The 22,221-nt window shown below is 45.8% G+C and overlaps 1 protein-coding gene across 1 annotated transcript in view; it reads right to left on the bottom strand.

Annotated features, from left to right (window-relative positions):
- The window catches only part of LOC122929277 (histidine N-acetyltransferase-like), a 99,296-nt gene extending 85,074 nt beyond the window's left edge, over positions 1-14,222 (bottom strand). Inside the window, exon 1 of the mRNA XM_044282796.1 lies at positions 14,203-14,222. The gene's annotated coding sequence lies outside the window, so the exon portion shown is untranslated. The remainder of the gene's footprint in view (positions 1-14,202) is intronic.
- Between the last annotated feature and the right edge of the window lie 7,999 nt (positions 14,223-22,221).

Genomic DNA, 22,221 nt, shown 5'->3' with positions numbered 1-22,221 from the left:
CGCCGGAAGCGCGAACAGACGGCCCGCACTTTATGCAGCAGCTCTGACATGTCGGGGTAGTTGTGAATGAACTTCTGCACCACCAAATTCAGCACATGCGCCAAGCAAGGGATGTGCGTCAAATTGGCTAGTCCCAGAGCTGCAACGAGATTTCGCCCATTATCACACACCACCAGGCCGGGCTTGAGGCTCACCGGCAGCAACCACTCGTCGGTCTGTTGTTCAATACCCCGCCACAACTCCTGTGCGGTGTGGGGCCTGTCCCCCAAACATATGAGTTTCAGAATGGCCTGCTGACGTTTACCCCGGGCTGTGCTGAAGTTGGTGGTGAAGGTGTGTGGCTGACTGGATGAGCAGGTGGAAGAAGAGGAGGAGGAAGCCGAGAAGGAGGAGGTGGCAACAGGAGGCAAAGAATGTTGCCCTGCGATCCTTGGCGGCGGAAGGACGTGCGCCAAACAGCTCTCCGCCTGGGGCCCAGCTGCCACTACATTTACCCAGTGTGCAGTTAGGGAGATATAGCGTCCCTGGCCGTGCTTACTGGTCCACGTATCTGTGGTTAGGTGGACCTTGCTACAGATGGCGTTGCGCAGTGCACACTTGATTTTATCGGATACTTGGTTGTGCAGGGAAGGCACGGCTCTCTTGGAGAAGTAGTGCCGGCTGGGAACAACATACTGTGGGACAGCAAGCGACATGAGCTGTTTGAAGCTGTCTGTGTCCACCAGCCTAAATGACAGCATTTCATAGGCCAGTAGTTTAGAAATGCTGGCATTCAGGGCCAGGGATCGAGGGTGGCTAGGTGGGAATTTACGCTTTCTATCAAATGTTTGTGAGATGGAGAGCTGAACGCTGGCGTGTGACATGGTTGAGACGCTTGGTGACGGAGGTGGTGGTGGTGGTGTTGGTGGTACATCCCCTGTTTGCTGGGCGGCAGGTGCCAACGTTCCTCCAGAGGCGGAGGAAGAGGCCGAGGCGGCAGCAGCAGAATAGGCCGAGGCGGCAGCAGCAGAAGAGGTAGCAGGGGGAGCCTGAGTGACTTCCTTGGTTTTAAGGTGTTTACTCCACTGCAGTTCATGCTTTGCATGCAGGTGCCTGGTCATGCAGGTTGTGCTCAGGTTCAGAACGTTAATGCCTCGCTTCAGGCTCTGATGGCACAGCGTGCAAACCACTCGGGTCTTGTCGTCAGCACATTGTTTGAAGAAGTGCCATGCCAGGGAACTCCTTGAAGCTGCCTTTGGGGTGCTCGGTCCCAGATGGCGGCGGTCAGTAGCAGGCGGAGTCTCTTGGCGGCGGGTGTTCTGCTTTTGCCCACTGCTCCCTCTTTTGCTACGCTGTTGGCTCGGTCTCACCACTGCCTCTTCCTCCGAACTGTGAAAGTCAGTGGCACGACCTTCATTCCATGTGGGGTCTAGGACCTCATCGTCCCCTGCATCGTCTTCCACCCAGTCTTGATCCCTGACCTCCTGTTCAGTCTGCACACTGCAGAAAGACGCAGCAGTTGGCACCTGTGTTTCGTCATCATCAGAGACATGCTGAGGTGGTATTCCCATGTCCTCATCATCAGGAAACATAAGTGGTTGTGCGTCAGTGCATTCTATGTCTTTCACCGCTGGGGAAGGGCTAGGTGGATGCCCTTGGGAAACCCTGCCAGCGGAGTCTTCAAACAGCATAAGAGACTGCTGCATAACTTGAGGCTGAGACAGTTTCCCTGGTATGCATGGGGGTGATGTGACAGACTGATGGGGTTGGTTTTTCAGGCGCCATCTGTGCGCTTTCTGCAGAAGACTGGGTGGGAGATAATGTGAACGTGCTGGATCCACTGTCGGCCACCCAATTGACTAATGCCTGTACCTGCTCAGGCCTTACCATCCTTAGAACGGCATTGGGCCCCACCATATATCGCTGTAAATTCTGGCGGCTACTGGGACCTGAGGTAGTTGGTACACTAGGACGTGTGGATGTGGCAGAACGGCCACGTCCTCTCCCAGCACCAGAGGGTCCACTAACACCACCACGACCATGTCCACGTCCGCGTCCCTTACTAGATGTTTTTCTCATTGTTATGGTTCACCACAACAACAAATATATTATTTGGCCCAATGTATTGTATTCAAATTCAGCGGGATATAAATTTGAGGCCTAGTATTTAGGCGCTGGGTGACCGGTATGGATTTAGTGACAGAATTAGACTTGGAAATGCACAGAAGCGTGTGTGTGAAGTTATTCTGAATGACCCTATGTGCACCTTGAATATTATATACCCTTTTGGGATAGATTTCAAATAGCTCTGATATAGCAGGAACCACTAAATTATGAAATTGCTAAATTGGGAATTGTACTTCAACCCAGAACAAAAAATGTGCTTTGACGGACACTAAATAACTTTCCCAGCTACAACAGGACAGCGGTAACGAGAGATTTAGCGGGATATAAATTTGAGGCCTAGTATTTAGGCGCTGGGTGACCGGTATGGATTTAGTGACAGAATTAGACTTGGAAATGCACAGTAGCGTGTGTGTGAAGTTATTCTGAATGACCCTATGTGCACCTTGAATATTATATACCCTTTTAGGGATAGATTTCAAATAGCTCTGATATAGCAGGAACCACTAAATTATGAAATTGCTAAATTGGGAATTGTACTTCAACCCAGAACAAAAAATGTGCTTTGACGGACACTAAATAACTTTCCCAGCTACAACAGGACAGCGGTAACGAGAGATTTAGCGGGATATAAATTTGAGGCCTAGTATTTAGGCGCTGGGTGACCGGTATGGGTTTAGTGACAGAATTAGACTTGGAAATGCACAGAAGCGTGTGTGTGAAGTTATTCTGAATGACCCTATGTGCACCTTGAATATTATATACCCTTTTTGGGATAGATTTCAAATAGCTCTGATATAGCAGGAACCACTAAATTATGAAATTGCTAAATTGGGAATTGTACTTCAACCCAGAACAAAAAATGTGCTTTGACGGACACTAAATAACTTTCCCAGCTACAACAGGACAGCGGTAACGAGAGATTTAGCGGGATATAAATTTGAGGCCTAGTATTTAGGCGCTGGGTGACCGGTATGGATTTAGTGACAGAATTAGACTTGGAAATGCACAGAAGCGTGTGTGTGAAGTTATTCTGAATGACCCTATGTGCACCTTGAATATTATATACCCTTTTAGGGATAGATTTCAAATAGCTCTGATATAGCAGGAACCACTAAATTATGAAATTGCTAAATTGGGAATTGTACTTCAACCCAGAACAAAAAATGTGCTTTGACGGACACTAAATAACTTTCCCAGCTACAACAGGACAGCGGTAACGAGAGATTTAGCGGGATATAAATTTGAGGCCTAGTATTTAGGCGCTGGGTGACCGGTATGGATTTAGTGACAGAATTAGACTTGGAAATGCACAGAAGCGTGTGTGTGAAGTTATTCTGAATGACCCTATGTGCACCTTGAATATTATATACCCTTTTTGGGATAGATTTCAAATAGCTCTGATATAGCAGGAACCACTAAATTATGAAATTGCTAAATTGGGAATTGTACTTCAACCCAGAACAAAAAATGTGCTTTGACGGACACTAAATAACTTTCCCAGCTACAACAGGACAGCGGTAACGAGAGATTTAGCGGGATATAAATTTGAGGCCTAGTATTTAGGCGCTGGGTGACCGGTATGGATTTAGTTACAGAATTAGACTTGGAAATGCACAGAAGCGTGTGTGTGAAGTTATTCTGAATGACCCTATGTGCACCTTGAATATTATATACCCTTTTGGGATAGATTTCAAATAGCTCTGATATAGCAGGAACCACTAAATTATGAAATTGCTAAATTGGGAATTGTACTTCAACCCAGAACAAAAAATGTGCTTTGACGGACACTAAATAACTTTCCCAGCTACAACAGGACAGCGGTAACGAGAGATTTAGCGGGATATAAATTTGAGGCCTAGTATTTAGGCGCTGGGTGACCGGTATGGATTTAGTGACAGAATTAGACTTGGAAATGCACAGAAGCGTGTGTGTGAAGTTATTCTGAATGACCCTATGTGCACCTTGAATATTATATACCCTTTTTGGGATAGATTTCAAATAGCTCTGATATAGCAGGAACCACTAAATTATGAAATTGCTAAATTGGGAATTGTATTTCAACCCAGAACAAAAAATGTGCTTTGACGGACACTAAATATCTTGCCCAGCAACAACAGTACAGCGGTAACGAGAGATTTAGCGGGATATAAATTTGAGGCCTAGTATTTAGGCGCTGGGTGACAGGTATGGATTTAGTGACAGAATTAGACTGGGATATGCACAGTAGCGTGTGTGTGTGAAGTTATTCTGAATGACCCTATGTGCACCTTGAATATTATATACCCTTTTAGGGATAGATTTCAAATAGCTCTGATATAGCAGAAACCACTAAATTATGAAATTGCTAAATTGGGAATTGTATTTCAACCCAGAACAAAAAATGTGCTTTGACGGACACTAAATAACTTTCCCAGCCACAACAGGACAGCGGTAACGAGAGATTTAGCGGGATATAAATTTGAGGCCTAGTATTTAGGCGCTGGGTGACAGGTATGGGTTTAGTGACAGAATTAGACTTGGAAATGCACAGTAGCGGGTGTGTGTGAAGTTATTCTGAATGACCCTATGTGCACCTTCAATATGATCTACCCTTTTAGGGATAGATTTCAAATAGCTCTGATATAGCAGGAACCACTAAATTATGAAATTGCTAAATTGGGAATTGTACTTCAACCCAGAACAAAAAATGTGCTTTGACGGACACTAAATAACTTTCCCAGCCACAACAGGACAGCGGTAACGAGAGATTTAGCGGGATATAAATTTGAGGCCTAGTATTTAGGCGCTGGGTGACCGGTATGGATTTAGTGACAGAATTAGACTGGGATATGGCCAAAAAATAACCACACTATTGCTGGTTAAATGCACTTGGTGACGGGCGCAGCTTGCCCCTGATGTAGTATATGGCCAAAAAATGAACAGACTATTGCTGGTTAAATGCACTTGGTGTCACAGCTTGACCAACCACACTACTGAGGGTTAAATGCACTTGGTGACGGGCGCAGCTTGCCCCTGATGTAGTATATGGCCAAAAAATAAACAGACTATTGCTGGTTAAATGCACTTGGTGTGACAGCTTCACCCTGATGTAGGCTTTAGCCAAAAAACAACCACACCATTGAGGGTTAAATGCACTTGGTGACAGGCGCAGCTTGCCCCTGATGTAGTATATGGCCAAAAAATGAACAGACTATTGCTGGTTAAATGCACTTGGTGTGACAGCTTCACCCTGATGTAGGCTTTAGCCAAAAAACAACCACACCATTGAGGGTTAAATGCACTTGGTGACAGGCGCAGCTTGCCCCTGATGTAGTATATGGCCAAAAAATGAACAGACTATTGCTGGTTAAATGCACTTGGTGTGACAGCTTCACCCTGATGTAGGCTTTAGCCAAAAAACAACCACACCATTGAGGGTTAAATGCACTTGGTGACAGGCGCAGCTTGCCCCTGATGTAGTATATGGCCAAAAAATGAACAGACTATTGCTGGTTAAATGCACTTGGTGTGACAGCTTCACCCTGATGTAGGCTTTAGCCAAAAAACAACCACACCATTGAGGGTTAAATGCACTTGGTGACAGGCGCAGCTTGCCCCTGATGTAGTATATGGCCAAAAAATGAACAGACTATTGCTGGTTAAATGCACTTGGTGTGACAGCTTCACCCTGATGTAGGCTTTAGCCAAAAAACAACCACACCATTGAGGGTTAAATGCACTTGGTGACAGGCGCAGCTTGCCCCTGATTTAGTATATGGCCAAAAAATGAACAGACTATTGCTGGTTTAATGCACTTGGTGTGACAGCTTCACCCTGATGTAGGCTTTAGCCAAAAAACAACCACACCATTGAGGGTTAAATGCACTTGGTGACAGGCGCAGCTTGCCCCTGATTTAGTATATGGCCAAAAAATGAACAGACTATTGCTGGTTAAATGCACTTGGTGTGACAGCTTCACCCTGATGTAGGCTTTAGCCAAAAAACAACCACACCATTGAGGGTTAAATGCACTTGGTGACAGGCGCAGCTTGCCCCTGATTTAGTATATGGCCAAAAAATGAACAGACTATTGCTGGTTAAATGCACTTGGTGTGACAGCTTCACCCTGATGTAGGCTTTAGCCAAAAAACAACCACACCATTGAGGGTTAAATGCACTTGGTCGCAGCTTGGATGCACTTGGTCGCAGCACCGCACAAGACACAAAATGGCCGCCGATCACCCCATAAAAATGTGACTGACAAACGGTCTGGGCAGCCTAAAAACAGTGAGCAATTGAGGATCAGCAGCTCAATGATCCACAGCTGCAGATCGATCAGTTAATCAAGTCCTTTGGAGGAGTTAATCTGCCTAATCTCGCCCTACTGTCGCAGCTGCAACCTCTCCCTACGCTAATCAGAGCAGAGTGACGGGCGGCGCTATGTGACTCCAGCTTAAATAGAGGCTGGGTCACATGGTGCTCTGGCCAATCACAGCCATGCCAATAGTAGGCATGGCTGTGACGGCCTCTTGGGGCAAGTAGTATGACGCTTGTTGATTGGCTGCTTTGCAGCCTTTCAAAAAGCGCCAAGAAAGCGTCACAAAAGCGCCAAGAAAGCGACGAACACCGAACCCGAACCCGGACTTTTACGAAAATGTCCGGGTTCGGGTCCGTGTCACGGACACCCCAAAATTCGGTACGAACCCGAACTATACAGTTCGAGTTCGCTCATCCCTAGTCTCAACCCTTCCTCAACAGCGAATATTTGATTTTTTTAAAATACCAGTTAAATTTTTATGCGAAAATGTTTATGCGAATTTTTGCAATCAAGAAAATAATGCCTGGAGATCACAAATTCAGAAATTTTCAAATATATGGCGAACATTCGCCCAAATATTCTCGAAATATCGGGAATTCAAATATTGCCCCTGCCGCTCATCACTAGGTATAATACTACTTTAATTTAGAATGATCCCCAATTTTTTTGTTCTATTGTTTGCATGTGAAATGTTGTGCAGCCATGCATTTATTAGTTCTCTGTATGCTTGCTTTATGGATATGCACCTGTGACCATGAATGTGCTAGGTAAAATTCTCTTGTAGTGGATACTAAACAGTCAATAGTGTGTGTGTGTGTGTGTATATGTTTGTGTGTGTGTGTATATATATATATATATATATATATATACACACAGTATATATCTCTAGTGGGGATTCGCTCTGGTGGTTAGGATAAGCGGGCGCAGTACAGAGGTAAAATACAAGTTTGCATCTCACGGAGAACTTAAAGTTTTGTAAGGACAGGAACTACCTGGTGACTCAAGCATTTCTCTCTTTGGCCTGGCTCATCCACTTGAGAGGGAAGTGGTCGGTCACCAGACGGAATGTTCTCCCCAACAAATAATTATGGAGAGACTTGATAACCAGGCACTCTCTCTCCACTATACTATACCAGGTATCGGCTGGGGTGAGCTTACGGCTGAGGAAGACAACGGGATGTTCCTCCCCGTTTACCTCCTGAGACAGTACAGCACCGAGGCCCACTTTGGAAGAATCGGTCTGTACTATAAACTCCCTTATGAAGTCGGGTGTCACCAAAACTGGGGACTCGCACAGGGCCGATTGGGGTACAAACCTCATGTAACAGCCTACCATTCCCAGAAATTACTTGCCTAGTGAATGAAGAGAGGTAGCGGCAGCATCTCTAGTGAATCCTTTATTGGACTGAATTTACAGAAAGTGTGCCATAAAATCAAGCAGCAACGAATATATTCGATATAGTGCTATATATTCATTTTTTAGAATATTCATAATTTTTCCCATTTAAAGTCATTGGCCCTCAAGCAATGAGTCATTGGCCCTCAAGCAAGAAGCAGGGAGAAAGCATGTTTTTACTCGGCAATTGAAAAATTTGCAATAAAAATTTGCATTCAGAAAATTAGCAATAAAAAAATCTTGAATATTCGCAATTACAAATCTAGATCACTTATATATTCAAAATATTCGAGAATTTTCAAAGTAGCTATATTCGCAAGAAAAATTTGCAATTCGAATATTCGTGATCAACACCGACTCTGCCCCAGCTTGTTGTGGTTCACCATCTACTATTAATACATTTTCCCAGGCTCGGGATAGTGTGTTGTGCAGTACCAAATTTATCCCCGGAGACATTGAGGTCTGCCAGCTCAGGCCCTGGCGGCAAGTACTCCACGTCTCCCACCATTACACTCAGTGGGGTTGTCTCCACCTCTTCCACTAAAGCGGCGGTCACCCCTACAGCTGGCTCTTCGGCCTCGGGTTCCCAGGGTTCTGGCTTCCCCCCGAGCAGGGCCACTCTGCTGAGGTTACTCCTGTCTCAAGAGTATTAGTCACTTTTGTAGCAGGCCAAATTATTTTATTATAAATTATAAGTTTTTGTGTGTAAGTTTGTGGCAACTGCCACTTCGTGAGTCCACCTGCCAGCCCCGTGCTTAGAGACACTAAGGCGGTGGTATAGTCTTTTAAGTCCCACGAATGCACATGACCCCGACTTTCCGGCCAGTATACTCAGCGGACCGTACCAGGGGAGCCCTTACTAGGGACACCAAACTCCCTGAGTACTGCAGGGCCTCTGCTGGAGTGTCTCCCACTTCCAACAGCAACACGTGATTTAGAGTTTCTGGGGTACCTGCTGCACACAGCTTCCTGGCATATAACGACTGACGGAAGCCATAGTTTGTGTCCATGGGTTCCACCTGATGTGGACAGTCAGCTCGTACATGGCCAGGCTCCCGACACCGCCAGCAGACTATCGGAGCCGGATCCTAGAGATTTACAGGATTTGACTTCCCCCTCCCAAAAGAACCTACCTGTAGAGTCCAGGTAGCCTCATAGCGTTCCACCAGGTCGACCATCTCAAGGGCATTACCTGGAGAGACCTGGTTGATCCATTGCTGGAGAGGAGGTGGCAAAGCCCTCCAGAACATATCAGCCAATAGTCTATCCAGCATAGCCATGGGACTCAGCACCTCAGGCTGTAGCCACTTTTGCAAAAGGTGGAGTAAGTCATAATACTGGGGTCTCGCAGGCTCAGCCAGCTTAAACCTTCACTGATGTACCCGCTGGGCTCGGACCAATACATTCACCCCCAGTCTTGCCAAAATCTCACCCTTCACTTTTTGGCAGTCGGCCGCTTGATCCGGCAAGTTGAAATGCACCCACTGGGAATCGGATGCCAGGAAAGGAGCAACTACCTCAGCCCACTGGTCTCGGGCTAGCTTCTACCTTGTGGCCACTTTCTCGTACATCGCCAGATAGGTTTCGATATCGTCTGTGGGTTTCATCTTAGGAATCGCCGTACGGACTGCCTTCCGGGCATCGTGGACGCTCTGGGTTACTCCTGCACTGCAAAGCCATCACGTGTTGTAGCAGCAAGTGGTTAGTCTCTTGCTGCTGCTTGTTAGCCTCCCGTTGTTGCAGGTTTGTCTCTCGCTGCTGCAGATTAGCCTCCATGAGGGCCTTCACAACAACCTCCACGGGTTGTAATACCGCTGGTTTGTTGTATGACATGCCACCATGCCCAAAAATTCTGACTAAAATATTTTGGTGTTCACGCCAGCCTCACTGCTCATGCACGCATCCTCCACCAATTATGTGGATTCTCTCTGGTGGTTAGGATAAGTTGGCGCAGTACAGAGGCAAAATACAAGTTTGTAATTAAAACTTCAGTGTTTATTCACACATGATGCCAAAAACAAAACATCACTTTTTGTTTTGTTACTTAATACCCAAAGGCAAGTTAATAAAACAAAAGTCACCTTGGTGGCAGTTCTGCCTCAGAAAGTTCAAATATATGCTTTAGGCTGCCTGTTCCCTTGACACACGGGTATCTGCTCTCCAGATTAGCACAGATCCCAGCACACAGACCTCCTGAGCTCCACTGTCAGACTAAGGTAATCCTCTCCACCTGGCAGTGCTGGATGTTTTTTATGCCTTGCAAAACCTGGCCTGGAACGCGGGGACCCAGCACTTTGACTACTCCCAGTAAGAGCCGTCCCGGATCAGCTATTACAACCATGCTAAGTAACAAGGTGTAAAACAGCAACTGCTGCCGACACATAAAAAAACGGCTCTTACTCCACCGAGGCCAGGAACCTTGGTGACATGTACCTATCATCCACGATGATTCCTTGTACCTTCTTAATAAATAAATAAATAATATATATATATATATATATATATATTAGAGTTGTTGCGATACCAAATTTTTGATTCGGTTTCGATACCATGAAAAAGTATTGCGATACTCGATACCATTCGATACCATGCAAAAAAAATAAACAAAAAAAGCCACGTGCATTCCTCATTTTTAAAAATGGCGAATCGTGCAGTTTTTATTTTATTTTTTCTGTTCCGGCATTCACCACCTAGATTTTTTTTTATATTTTAATAGTTTGGACTTTTCTGACGTGGCGACGTAATATGTTTATTATTTATATATTTTATATGTGAAATTGGGAAAAGGGGGTGATTTATACTTCATATTTTTTTATTTTTTTTTTACACTTTTTATTTAATAACTATTTCCCCCCCTTAGGGGCTAGAACCTGGGATCTTTCATCCCTTTTCCTATTCAGCCTGATAGATCTCTATCAGGGTGAATAGGACTTCACACTGTCCCTGCTGCTCTGTGCTTTGTGCACACAGCATCAGGGATGTTACCATGGCAACCAGGGCTTCTGTAGCGTCCTGGCTGCCATGGTAACCGATCGGAGCCCCAGCATTACACTGCTGGGGCTCCGATCAGAAGCTGCCACTGCACCACCAATGAGGGGGAGGGGAGAGGTCCCTGTGGCCACTGCCACCAATGATTTTAATACTGGGGGGTTGAGATGGGCCGGCGCACTGTGCCACCAATGATTTTAATGGGTTGGGGGGCACACTGCACCACCAATGATAATTACCCCTTTATACAAGAGGCGGGTACTGGCAGATCAGCGGCAGTTAACTGCCGCTGATCGCAGCTCCCTGTCAGGGGCAGGGTGCCGGCAATGCGATTCTGCTGCCAGCACCCGCCTCCTGTATGTGTTAAAGACTGACTACTATATGGGACTCCAGACTTTCACTATCAGGCCACACAGAGCGGCGCCCACCGATGTCTCAGCACTCACCATTAGTCCTGGGCGCCGCTCCGTTCGCCTGCAGTGCTCCATTACTGTCTCCTGTCCTGCTCCACATGCTGCTGATTACTATCGGAGCGATGGGAGGAGACATCAGCTTCACTAGTGGGTGTTCCTTCTCCCTGGCTGTAGCGCTGTCCAATCGCAGCGCAGGGAAAAGGAACGCCCACTAGTGAAGCTGATGTCTCCTCCCATCGCTCCGATAGTAATCAGCAGCATGTGGAGCAGGAGAGGAGACAGTAATGGGGCACTGCGGGCGAACGGAGCGGCGCCCAGGACTAATGGTGAGTGCAGAGACATCGCTGGGCGCCGCTCTGTGTGTAAATAATCCTATCATTGGTGGCGCAGTGCGCCCGCCCCTCCTCCGCCCCTCTCTTCTCATTGCCGCCTTTCCTCCGTGGTGCCGCCCCTCCTCCGCCCCTCTCTTCTCATTGCCGCCCCTCTCTTCTCATTGCCGCCCCTCCTCCGCCCCTCTCTTCTCATTGCCGCCCCTCCTCCGTGGTGCCGCCCCTCCTCCGCCCCTCTCTTCTCATTGCCGCCCCTCTCTTCTCATTGCCGCCCCTCCTCCGCCCCTCTCTTCTCATTGGTGGCAGCGGCAGCAGCACAGGGGGGAGGGAGGACAGCTTCCTTCTCCCCGTGCTGCTGAGAGAACATGAGCGCGCCGATAGCAGCGCGCTCATGTTCAGAGATACTAGACTGCGCAGAAGCGCAGCCCAGTATCGAAAAAAACGGAAATCCCGGTATCGTATCGATACCGGGACAAAAGTATCGATTGGGTATCGAAATTTCGATACCCGCAACAACCCTAATATATATATATATATATAGTGGCAATGTGAACATTGAGGTGTTGTTTCCCCAGGTCCCAGTCCAGAACTTGAGTCATGCTCATGTCCAGGGATCCTATTTAATCCTGCTACTGGATCTTGGGTGTGTCTCACTCTGGAGTGTCTTGTGAAGCAGAGTCCTGGTGAGGCTCTGTGTGAGTGGTCTCAGCCGGGTGGGCTGAGGGGCTACGAGGCTAGGCGATAGCCTGAACTTTGGCGGACACGGTGACGCCTGTGAAACAAGGATCACGAGGCCAGAGTCGGCAGTACTACTGGGGCACAATCCCCCAAATGGTATTGAAGTGTCACAGCCTGGAGGTTGCTGGACTGAATGGCTGAGGAAAGCTGCATTTATGTTCCATGTGTGAACAGGGCTCTCTAGGTGAGTCAAGGATAAGCCTTTGTGTTTAGTTAGAGCATAGCCGGGCAAGGGTTTGTTGATTTGTATGGATGTCACACGTGATAAGTTGAAGCTGCGACTTCATAACCTGTTTTGCTGAAACGTCCGGAATAAAACACGAGTTTGGACATTCTACCCTTGTCTGGTGAAATAATCTGTGATGGCGAGTCGACCCCCTAAAAGTAAACAATCCCTTAGAATATCTAACTATCTACTGGATATACACGTCTAACCAACTCACCTCCAGCATCTGACCATTAGTACATGTACATACCAGTGACGGATCCAGGGGGGGGCAACGGGGCAGTCATAAGCGCTCATCTCCAGTCATATGTATCTCCGTCCTCAGTACAGCGATAAAGATGGCTATGCTGCGGCAGGGGAGGGAGAGGTGTGTCCCTTTCCCTTCCTCTGATAGGCTGCAGGCACTAGGCCGGCAGCCTATCAGAGGCCGGCGGAGGCGGCGCGATGACGTCATTGCGCCGCCTGAGCCATACAGCGTGGGACAGAGGCCGGAAGAGGCCTGCATCGCATCGCTGACATGGAGGTAAGTATGTGTTTTTTTTGTTTGTTTTTTATTATATACAATACTTTTACTGACGGGGACTGTTATTACTGGGGGCTGTTATTACTGGGGGCTGTTATTACTGGCAAAGGAGGGCTGTTATTACAAGGGGCTGTTATTACTGGCACAGAGGGGCTGTTATTACTGGGGGCTGTTATTACTGGCACAGGGGGGCTGTTATTACTGGCACAGGGGGGCTGCTATTACTGGCACGGAGGGGCTGCTATTACTGGCACGGGGGGGCTGTTAATACTGGCACATGATTGGGGGCACTATAGGGGCATCTACTGAGGCCAAAAAGAAGGGGTATTTTATATGGGTGCTCTGTACAGTACAATTTTATACTGGGACACATTATGGTGGGTACTATGGGGAAGGGGGGAGAGGAGTACTATGGGGTCATTAAGAAGGGGTATTTTATACTTGCAAATTATGGGGGACACTGAGGGCTTCTACTGGAGCATTTTATACTGGTACATTATGGGTTGCACTAGGAGGAAGGAGGGTGTGGAGCACTATGGGGGCATTTACTAGGGGCACTATATAGCGGTATTTTGTACTGGCACATTATGGGGGCACTATGGGGACATTAGCTCAACTGGGGGCATTACAAGGGGGTATTTTTTGCACTGTCACATTATAAGGAGATTTATTTCTACTGGGGGGGACATTATGGTGGGCTTTATTACTCTCCCGTGGTATGACCCCCTAGTAGCAGCACCATCCTCTCCCTGCTCTGCTATTCCTCTGCCCCTTCTCCAAATCCTTATTATGAAATCTTTTTCAATAGGATAGAACACATCAGCTCCGCCGAGCCCCCGGCCGAAGTGGCGTCCGAGATTCCCAAGGGCCAAGTCAAGTAATTGTAAGTTTTCATGTGAAATATGTTTGTTATACACATATAGCCTACACTGTGTAGTCTGTTCTATAAGCACCATTGCTTTGTGGCGGCGGACAGAAAATAATCTGAAAGTGCCCCTCCCGAGACCAGGCTCTGGATCCGCCACTGGTACATACAGAGACGTGTGCATATATATCATACATAAATGTACATATCCATAAACACATAACTACAGGCTACAAATATCTAGATGTACACATATAAAATCTCCTGAGATATTATACCTATACACATACACGGAAATCAGACATATAATACAACCTGTACCTGAAGTAAGAGCTGTTCGTCAAGGGGTGGCAAGAAGAAGACTGAGAGCCCTCGTGCTTTACATTGTCTGTGTGTTCCCGTGTCTCAACCCCCTCCATTGACTCCACCCTGTGACTACACACATAACTTACAATTTACAGACTAAGAGAATGTTATCTGTCAGCATTTTCTACCAGCTGACAATTAACACAACAACAAGATGGTCTCTGGGCGTACTGATAGTGAAGGGAAACGAGGATGGGAGGAGTGGTAGTGGCTATGATGGCGTGCAGTGAATGCAGGGCACATCTTTTCTTCCCTCTGGACAAACCTTGGTATTGGGGTATCTGTCCGATGTTAGGTGAGGTGCCCTTGATGTGAGGTTTTGGGGCGCTAGATTCTGCTCCCTCGTGAAGCAGGCCATGCAATGGTGGGGCAGTGAAGGTGATGGATGCAAGGCAATAATGAGGCCAACAGTCCCTTTCCTGAGGTAGTTCAGCAAGTACGTAACACAGGCAATAATAGTATTCAGTTCAGTCGTCCCAGGATAAACCCACAATACATCTAAAGTCGAACATTGTGTAACCAGCAGTGAGATGGCTGGCTCAGACGTACACATTGTACTAAAATCCCTATACTGAGGTGCAGCTACTCCAACAAGTAGCTAGTCCATGGTAAACATATGATGGCGTCCGAGGCGGTGTACCCTTTCCACACATTATTGGACCGATATCTGTCCAATCAGACGAATAGTTGGTGTGTATAACAAAAGATCTGTGTGTGTAAACGGCCATCTGACCAATCACTCACTGGTCATATAATCTGTTGGTGTAATACATCCCTAAGGCTTGTTGTTTGATAAAGCCTGTATTACACTGCCTGATTTTTCGGCATATATAAGCTCACGAGCATTCGCATGAACAATGATTAGCGATCATTTGGCAGTGTAATACTGCCGCTGATTGCGTGATGAAAAACAAATGCTCTATCGTTGGGCAATCCAAATCTTTTGACATGTTAAAAAAATCTTCGTTTGAAGGCAGCAGATCGTGGTGTCGAATAATGAACTGCTGCCGGCAAACCACAAGACGGCATCGGGACGAGCAATTACATAGCGATCGCTCCTCCCCATGCTATGGAGGAGATCATTGTATGTTATAGCAGCGGTCTCCTCCACTAGCAAACATGCTACCCTCCCAATAACTATATGCCCCATCGGGCTGTGTAACAGCCGTAGGAGTGATTGCACTTACTGGCAGTTCTTTGCACCAGTCCTTCACTTTGGACCCATACATGGGTGGCAGAGGACACATTTCTTGAAACCATATAAACTTAACTAATATATATAATTAAAACAAGAGACAAATCAGTGTGGAATAAATAGGCCGTGTTGCTTTATTTGGGGTTTTACCAAGTTATCATACCAATCAACCAAAATACTGAATTAATAAATATCAATAAATAATCCAACCATAAAATATAAATAATTGAATAAATACTTAAATCTCATAAACTTATGGACCATTAAGTCCACCCAGCACGAGCTGGGTGACCGATCACCCCACAAGCCAATGCCTAACAGGCATGCCCCCCCCCCCCCCCCCCCAAACAAGCAACACAGACCAAATTTTATACTGCTTTGCAGCCCTAGATTGAAACTGATAGGTGTACATTATCAGATCTGAACAGCCCTGGGACGAAACCTTCCAAATCAATGTGACGGTAGCTCCGACCCCCAATTGATGGCATGAATTTACTTAAAGCTCTATTAACTCTTATTCTTATTTTTTCTAATTTCCATTGTTCAGTACCAGCCCAAACCATCCTTTGAACAATTTCGGAGAAAATCAAGAATGTATCGGGAAATATGCCTTTTATTAAGGCTAAATCCTGCTTCATTCTTGATAACAGCTCTAATGTCTTGACCCTCCCAACATCATTGCCACCTAAGTGAAAGACAATAATGTTAGGCAAAGGCCACTTTGAACATAACTTTTGCATTACAGTAAGTAATTCATTCCACTGTAAGCCCCGTACACCAAACCATAAAACTAAACATTCTTTAATATCAAAAGAGAGATTTTCAGTATATTGCCTCTTCAAAGCTCTCTTCCGAGCCCAATAAATAAAAGAATGTCCCACTAACCAAATAACCATACGGGAACCTGCAAAACAAGATATTTTTAGAATGATAATAACTGTGGTCTAACATATAATTTAAATCTATTAGAAGCCCATCTGCCAATTCTTTTTATGACTGCATCTTCAAGGCCAAAATTTGCAGCCTCAGTGGCAGCCCCAATACGGAATGAATGCGAGGATAAATGCAATGATCCATCTTGATTGCCTTCACACATTTCTTAAAAATTGAATTAAACTGAAATTTTGTCAATGGACTGTGGTCTTCATGGATTAAGAAAGCCCCATTAACTTTTGGCCGTACTTCCAACCATGAAAACACTGCACTGACAGGACAAAGTGGAGAATTGAACCATTTATTTAATGTGATTATCTGACCACGGCCCATTTGATTTAGTTTTTGACTTACTAATTCTAATTCTAACATTTTCTTAACCCAAGGATACATCAGAAAAGAGCAGACTCGGATCCGCTCTCCTTGAATCAGCCACTAACTCGCCTATCCTAAAAGCTCCAAAAAAGGCAAGAGTGAACGCAGTTTTAAATAATGATGCTTCAAACAGATTCTTTGTAACTGAACTTAGCACATTGACTAGTTTCAATAGAAGGCTTATAGATACTGGACATCGCTTATCCTTCTTTTGATTGCTCCTCTTTACACCCTTCAAGACCTGCTTAATAATAAAAGAATTTGCTAAGCATGGCTGACCGTACAACTTTTGGAAAAAGAAACTCCCGCAACTGTCTTTGAAATGTGAGAAAAGGAGCAATCATCCTCTAACATAGATGAGATGAAAGCTAAACCTACATTCTCAGTGTTGATATTCATAGCCCCACCTTCCCTCTGATTAAAAGAAAGCCACCTATGCCATGCGGATGAATAAGCATCCCATGTTCTAGGTGCCAGGGACCTTTGGAGACTTTTAATTATTAGATCAGAACTAGATCCCACAGATGCTCCGGGCACGGAACTCCTTCCAAGTCTGCTTCTGGCGCGAGCTCCCGGAATCTTTTCCACTGAAATCGAGATAATGCATCTGCAATGTCATTCTTTTTACCTGGAATGTATCTAGCCTTCAACCAAATATTAAACTTCATACAGCATAATACCAAATGTCTCAGTAAAAGCACCGTTCTCTCACACTTCGAGGATAACATATTCACTGCAAAAACAACCCCTTGATTATCCGTGAACAAACGCATCCTCCTGTTACTAAAATATGAGCCCCATATAACAATAGCTACAACTACTGGGAATAATTCCAATAAAACTAGATTAGATACGAACTTATTTACAAACCAGGACTCAGGCCATGCCCCAGCGCTCCACTTATTATTCCAAAAGGCCCCAAAACCTACACTACCCGCTGCATCTGTAAACAATTGTAATGCATCTGAATCAACAAACTCTTCCTGAAAACAAATTATGCCATTAAAATTTTCCAAGAATTCTAACCACAACAACAAGTTGTCCTTTAAAGGTCTAGATAGTCTATAATGAGCCTTAGGGGACTTCAAACCTCTTGTAGCAAAATATAAACGCTTTGAAAATACTCTCCCCATAGGAATGATCCTACAAGCAAAGTTTAAAGACCCCAAAAGAGACTGCAGCTCCCTCAAAGTACACTTATCTTTTGCCAATAACCTTGAAATACACAATTTGAGATCAATTAACTTCCTTTCAGGCAAACTAAATTCCATCCTAACGCTGTCCAATTCAATGCCCAGAAATTCTAAACAACAACACGGGTATATAGTCTTCTCTTGAGCTATTGGAATGCCAAATTTCAAACACATGCTTAAAAAACCCTGCAATAGCTGCTCGCAACCCACTGAATCCGCAAAACCTAGAAACAAGAAGTCATCTAAATAGTGCAAAACCCCACCGTCAGGAAAAGATTCTTGAATCACCCAATGTAGAAAGGAAGAAAAGGCTTCAAAATAGACACATGACTTAGAAAATCCCATAGGTAGGCATTTGTCAAAGAAATATTCTCCTTCAAAGCTAAAACCAAGCGAATTAAAACCCGACGGCTTTACTGGGAGTAATCTAAAAGCAGCTTTAATATCTGCCTTAGCTAACAATGCTCTGTTACCGTATCTCCTTAATAAGTCAACCGCTTCATCAAAAGAGGCATACAAAACAGCCGCCTCTTCTTTGTCAATTTCGTCATTCAAAGAAGAATCCTTGGGGTACGATAAGTGGTGTATTAACCTAAATTCCCCCGGATTCTTCTTTGGGACTACACCGAGAGGGGATAATCTAAAATTTTTAAAAGGTGGGTGCTGAAATGGACCCGCCAACCTACCATAATCTAATTCTTTACTAATCTTATCTCTAACTACATCGGGAAAAACATAAACAGACTTCAAATTATCAACAAATACACAACCAGAACCTTTAAACTGCGGAATATCAAAACCAGATAAAAAAACGTTAAAAAGCAAACTAGCTCTCTCCCTGTCTGGGTACTTGCTTAGCCACGGTACCAGCTCTATTAATCTCACTGGCGTCCATGCTTTTTGATAATTGCTCCTTAGTGGCAAGAAAGAAAGACTGGTTCTTCTTAAAGCAACGTAATAAAGGATGATTGCCCCCGCAAAGGGAGCATTCATGTTTATAGCGACAACTGGCAAGCCACTTGCAAGTGGATTAGTTAAAAGCGAAACAAACTCCCTTCCTAAGAGATTGATTCGCAGGAGTCTGCCTTTGCTGCACAGACCTCTGTGGCAGCATCAAATTGATCCACAAGCCTATGTCTTTTACCCCAAAATTTAGGGACGGATGGATTGCAGAGTTTTTGCCTAAACGTCTCATCATACTGGAACCATGCAATACCACCAAAGTTCTTGTATGCTTCCAGTATGATATCAAGGTGCTGGAAAAGGCCGGAGCATTTCCCAGGATGCCTTTCTCCCAGCACCGCAGCGTATATACAAAACGCCTGCAACCAATTGTTAAAAGATCTTGGCTGCAGGTGCTTTCTTACATCCTCACTTTTATCCTCCTTTTTCTCCACATTCTGTTCCCTATTAGAAGGAAGCAAAGATAATAGATCCACAAATTCAAAGCTCCATATCTTCTCTTTGATCTCATTAGACAAATGGAAACCAAGAGGAGATACTTCACAGGGGAGAACCTCTTTTATACAGAGTTCTGGAACCCCTGAACCTTTTTCTAAAATTGGCAAGCTCTTCGACTGCGGCGCTGGCATGGATGACCACACACCCGCAGCCGAAGATGTAACCTTACTCTTTAAAAATTCAGCAAACAAGGAGTTAAGACTTGTAAGAAACTTCTCATTATTAAAGATGACATCAATGTTTACATGCTCACCACTGGAATGGACCTCCTGCCCAGAACCGGACTGAGGGATCTTCATCCGGATCTTCCCTGGATATTGGCTGGACACCGAACATGGGTGCTGTGCCAGCCTGTCCCCTGTCGCCTTCTTCATGCCCTGCTAGAGTGGGGCACTCGGCTCCATAACTTTCTGGCACTGCGTTGGAGCGCCACCGGCTATTCCTAGGAGCCTTGCCGGCAGGCGCTCTTTAATGACGACGCCGGGCCGTGACGTCATCAGCGGCAGACGCCGCTTGCGGCCCGGCGCATGGGGATGATGCGGCAGCGGTGACGTCTTCAGGGGGCGGGGTGTCGGCGTGCGCATGTCTCTTAGCTCTTTTGCTGCGCGGCGCCGCCACCTCCGCTTCCCCACTGGCCACTTGAAAGACGTCTTCCTCTTCTTCACATGGCTCCAGCACTTCTTCCTCCTCCTGATCCGCCGCCGCTTCTCCGCCGCCAGGTACAGGCTGAGCGAGGCAGCACCTCAGCCACTCTTCTCCCGATGACTCCGCTCTCAGGATCAGGCTCCGCAGTAAGTCTTCCATCCTGGTCTTGACAGGCGCTGCTCCTTGAAGGGTGCTCCACTGGAACTGACAGCTGGATACCTGTGCGCTGTCACCTTTATTCACCTGGATTCCCGCTGAAATTGACAGCTGCCAATCAGCTGTTCAGCATTTCCCGCTTTAGAAAACAGCTGGCCAATCCTGACAGCTGATCAGAGCGTCCCGTTACTAGGCAGATCACTAGGGGAACCAGCCAAAACCAGATTCCTGTCAGAAAAACCTAGAATTAAAATAAGACAAAACAAGGGGGAGAGAGGGGGAGAGAAATACCACCACAACCTTAATTCACCAAAAGCCATTTTATTGCCTCAAAATAAAGCTCATTGTCCCTGCCACCATGTGTCCCCCAAGCTATACGCTCTGGGGGGGCCCCTTCATTCTGTAAACCTTTCAGGTTTCTGGAAAAGCTGGGTTACCACCATGCAGGACTGTAAATGACTGCAGAATGCTAAATCTACTGAGATAAATCCCCCTCCTCATTCCTAAATACTACCATAGCAAAGCAGATTTGCCTTTTAGGTTCCTAGGAAAGCTGGGTTTCTTCCGTATGGATCTGTAATGGAGTCTGCAGAATACTAAACCCTCCTCAATGCTACATACTGCCATGGTGATAGACCTCATTACTCAAGCACGTAAGGCTATTATGGGTCATCAGTGGACATATAGGGAGAGGGGTATTAAAGAATACTACAACTCCCAGCAGGTCCAGACTATTATGGGACATTAGTGACCATTATAGGGACAGGAATACAAGAAGAGAGTATTACAACTTTGAGCTAGACTGTTATGTTGGGGCATCAGTGGACATGACATGGAGAGGGATATGAGGATAGAACTACAGCTCCCAGCATATCCAGACTGTTATTTTGGGGCATCAGTTGACATTACATGAGGAGGGTTATAAGAGGACAGAACTACGTCCAGCATGTTGAGACTTTTTTTTAACAGGGTTTGATGTGCTTTGGTAATACAGATTAGTGATATAATATAACTGACCCTCATGATGGTGTTAATGGTGAGGCGCATGATCACTATGGAATTGAGGCTTCCAGTGTCACATGACCCTGTGATGTCATGGTGCATGGGATTTAGACAAGATGGAAGTAGAGTGGGGGAAGGAAAAGTTCTTTGTCTGCAATATATCTCCTAAATGGCTTATGGCAGAAGCTTGAGGAGCACCTTGTGGATGGCTGTATGTGCTCTACAGATTAAACATATGGTTGGGAGTGGTAGCTGTCTCCACAGATCTCCTCCTGTAAACTCCTCTGATATCACATAACAGGCTGGGAATGTTGGGAGTTGTAGTTTCCTTCTCTTATGCCTCCTCCCTGTAATGTCCTCTGATATCACATATTATCAACCTGGACATGCTGGGAGTTGTAGTCCTCTGCTCTCACACTTCCTCCCTGTAATATCCTATGATATCACATATTATCAGCCTGGACATGCTGGGAGTTGTAGTCCTCTCCTCGTATACCTCCTCCCTATAATGTCCAGCAGTAATTTCTTGGAGACAGGATGCCGAGTCTAGTGAGAAAAGCAAAGATTGTTGTAGATTTCTAGTGTAATGTGTCTGAGTGTGGGATATAGAGGATTGTCCCCCACTGTCCCGGGTGAGATGTCCTTCTTTTAGGAGTGTGATGTCCTTCTTTTAGGGGCGTGATACCCTTCCTTAAGGGGTGTGATGTCCTTGTTTTGGGGTTATGAAAGTGGCCCCCTACTGCAAGTACACATGGTAATAATGACCATTGTGGACCTAGGCGAGGCCCAGGTGATGTCCGTCATCCATTACGGCCTGGGCCTCATTCCCCGGCCATGCTCTCAGTACTCTGTAATGGCCCTAAGAAGGTATAACTAATGAGTGGGGGGAGGTTTGGGGTGTCTTGACTAGCCATGGGAGGGGAAATTTTTAAAAAATTGCAGTGGGGCTCAGCCTTTTTTAGTTACACCCCTGTGTGTGCTCAGAAGTGAATCATGTCTCTGCTCCTGTAATGG

The sequence above is a fragment of the Bufo gargarizans genome, chromosome 2, assembly GCF_014858855.1.
Source record: "Bufo gargarizans isolate SCDJY-AF-19 chromosome 2, ASM1485885v1, whole genome shotgun sequence".
NCBI lineage: Eukaryota > Metazoa > Chordata > Amphibia > Anura > Bufonidae > Bufo > Bufo gargarizans.
This window is presented reverse-complemented; position numbering and strand designations above follow the sequence as displayed.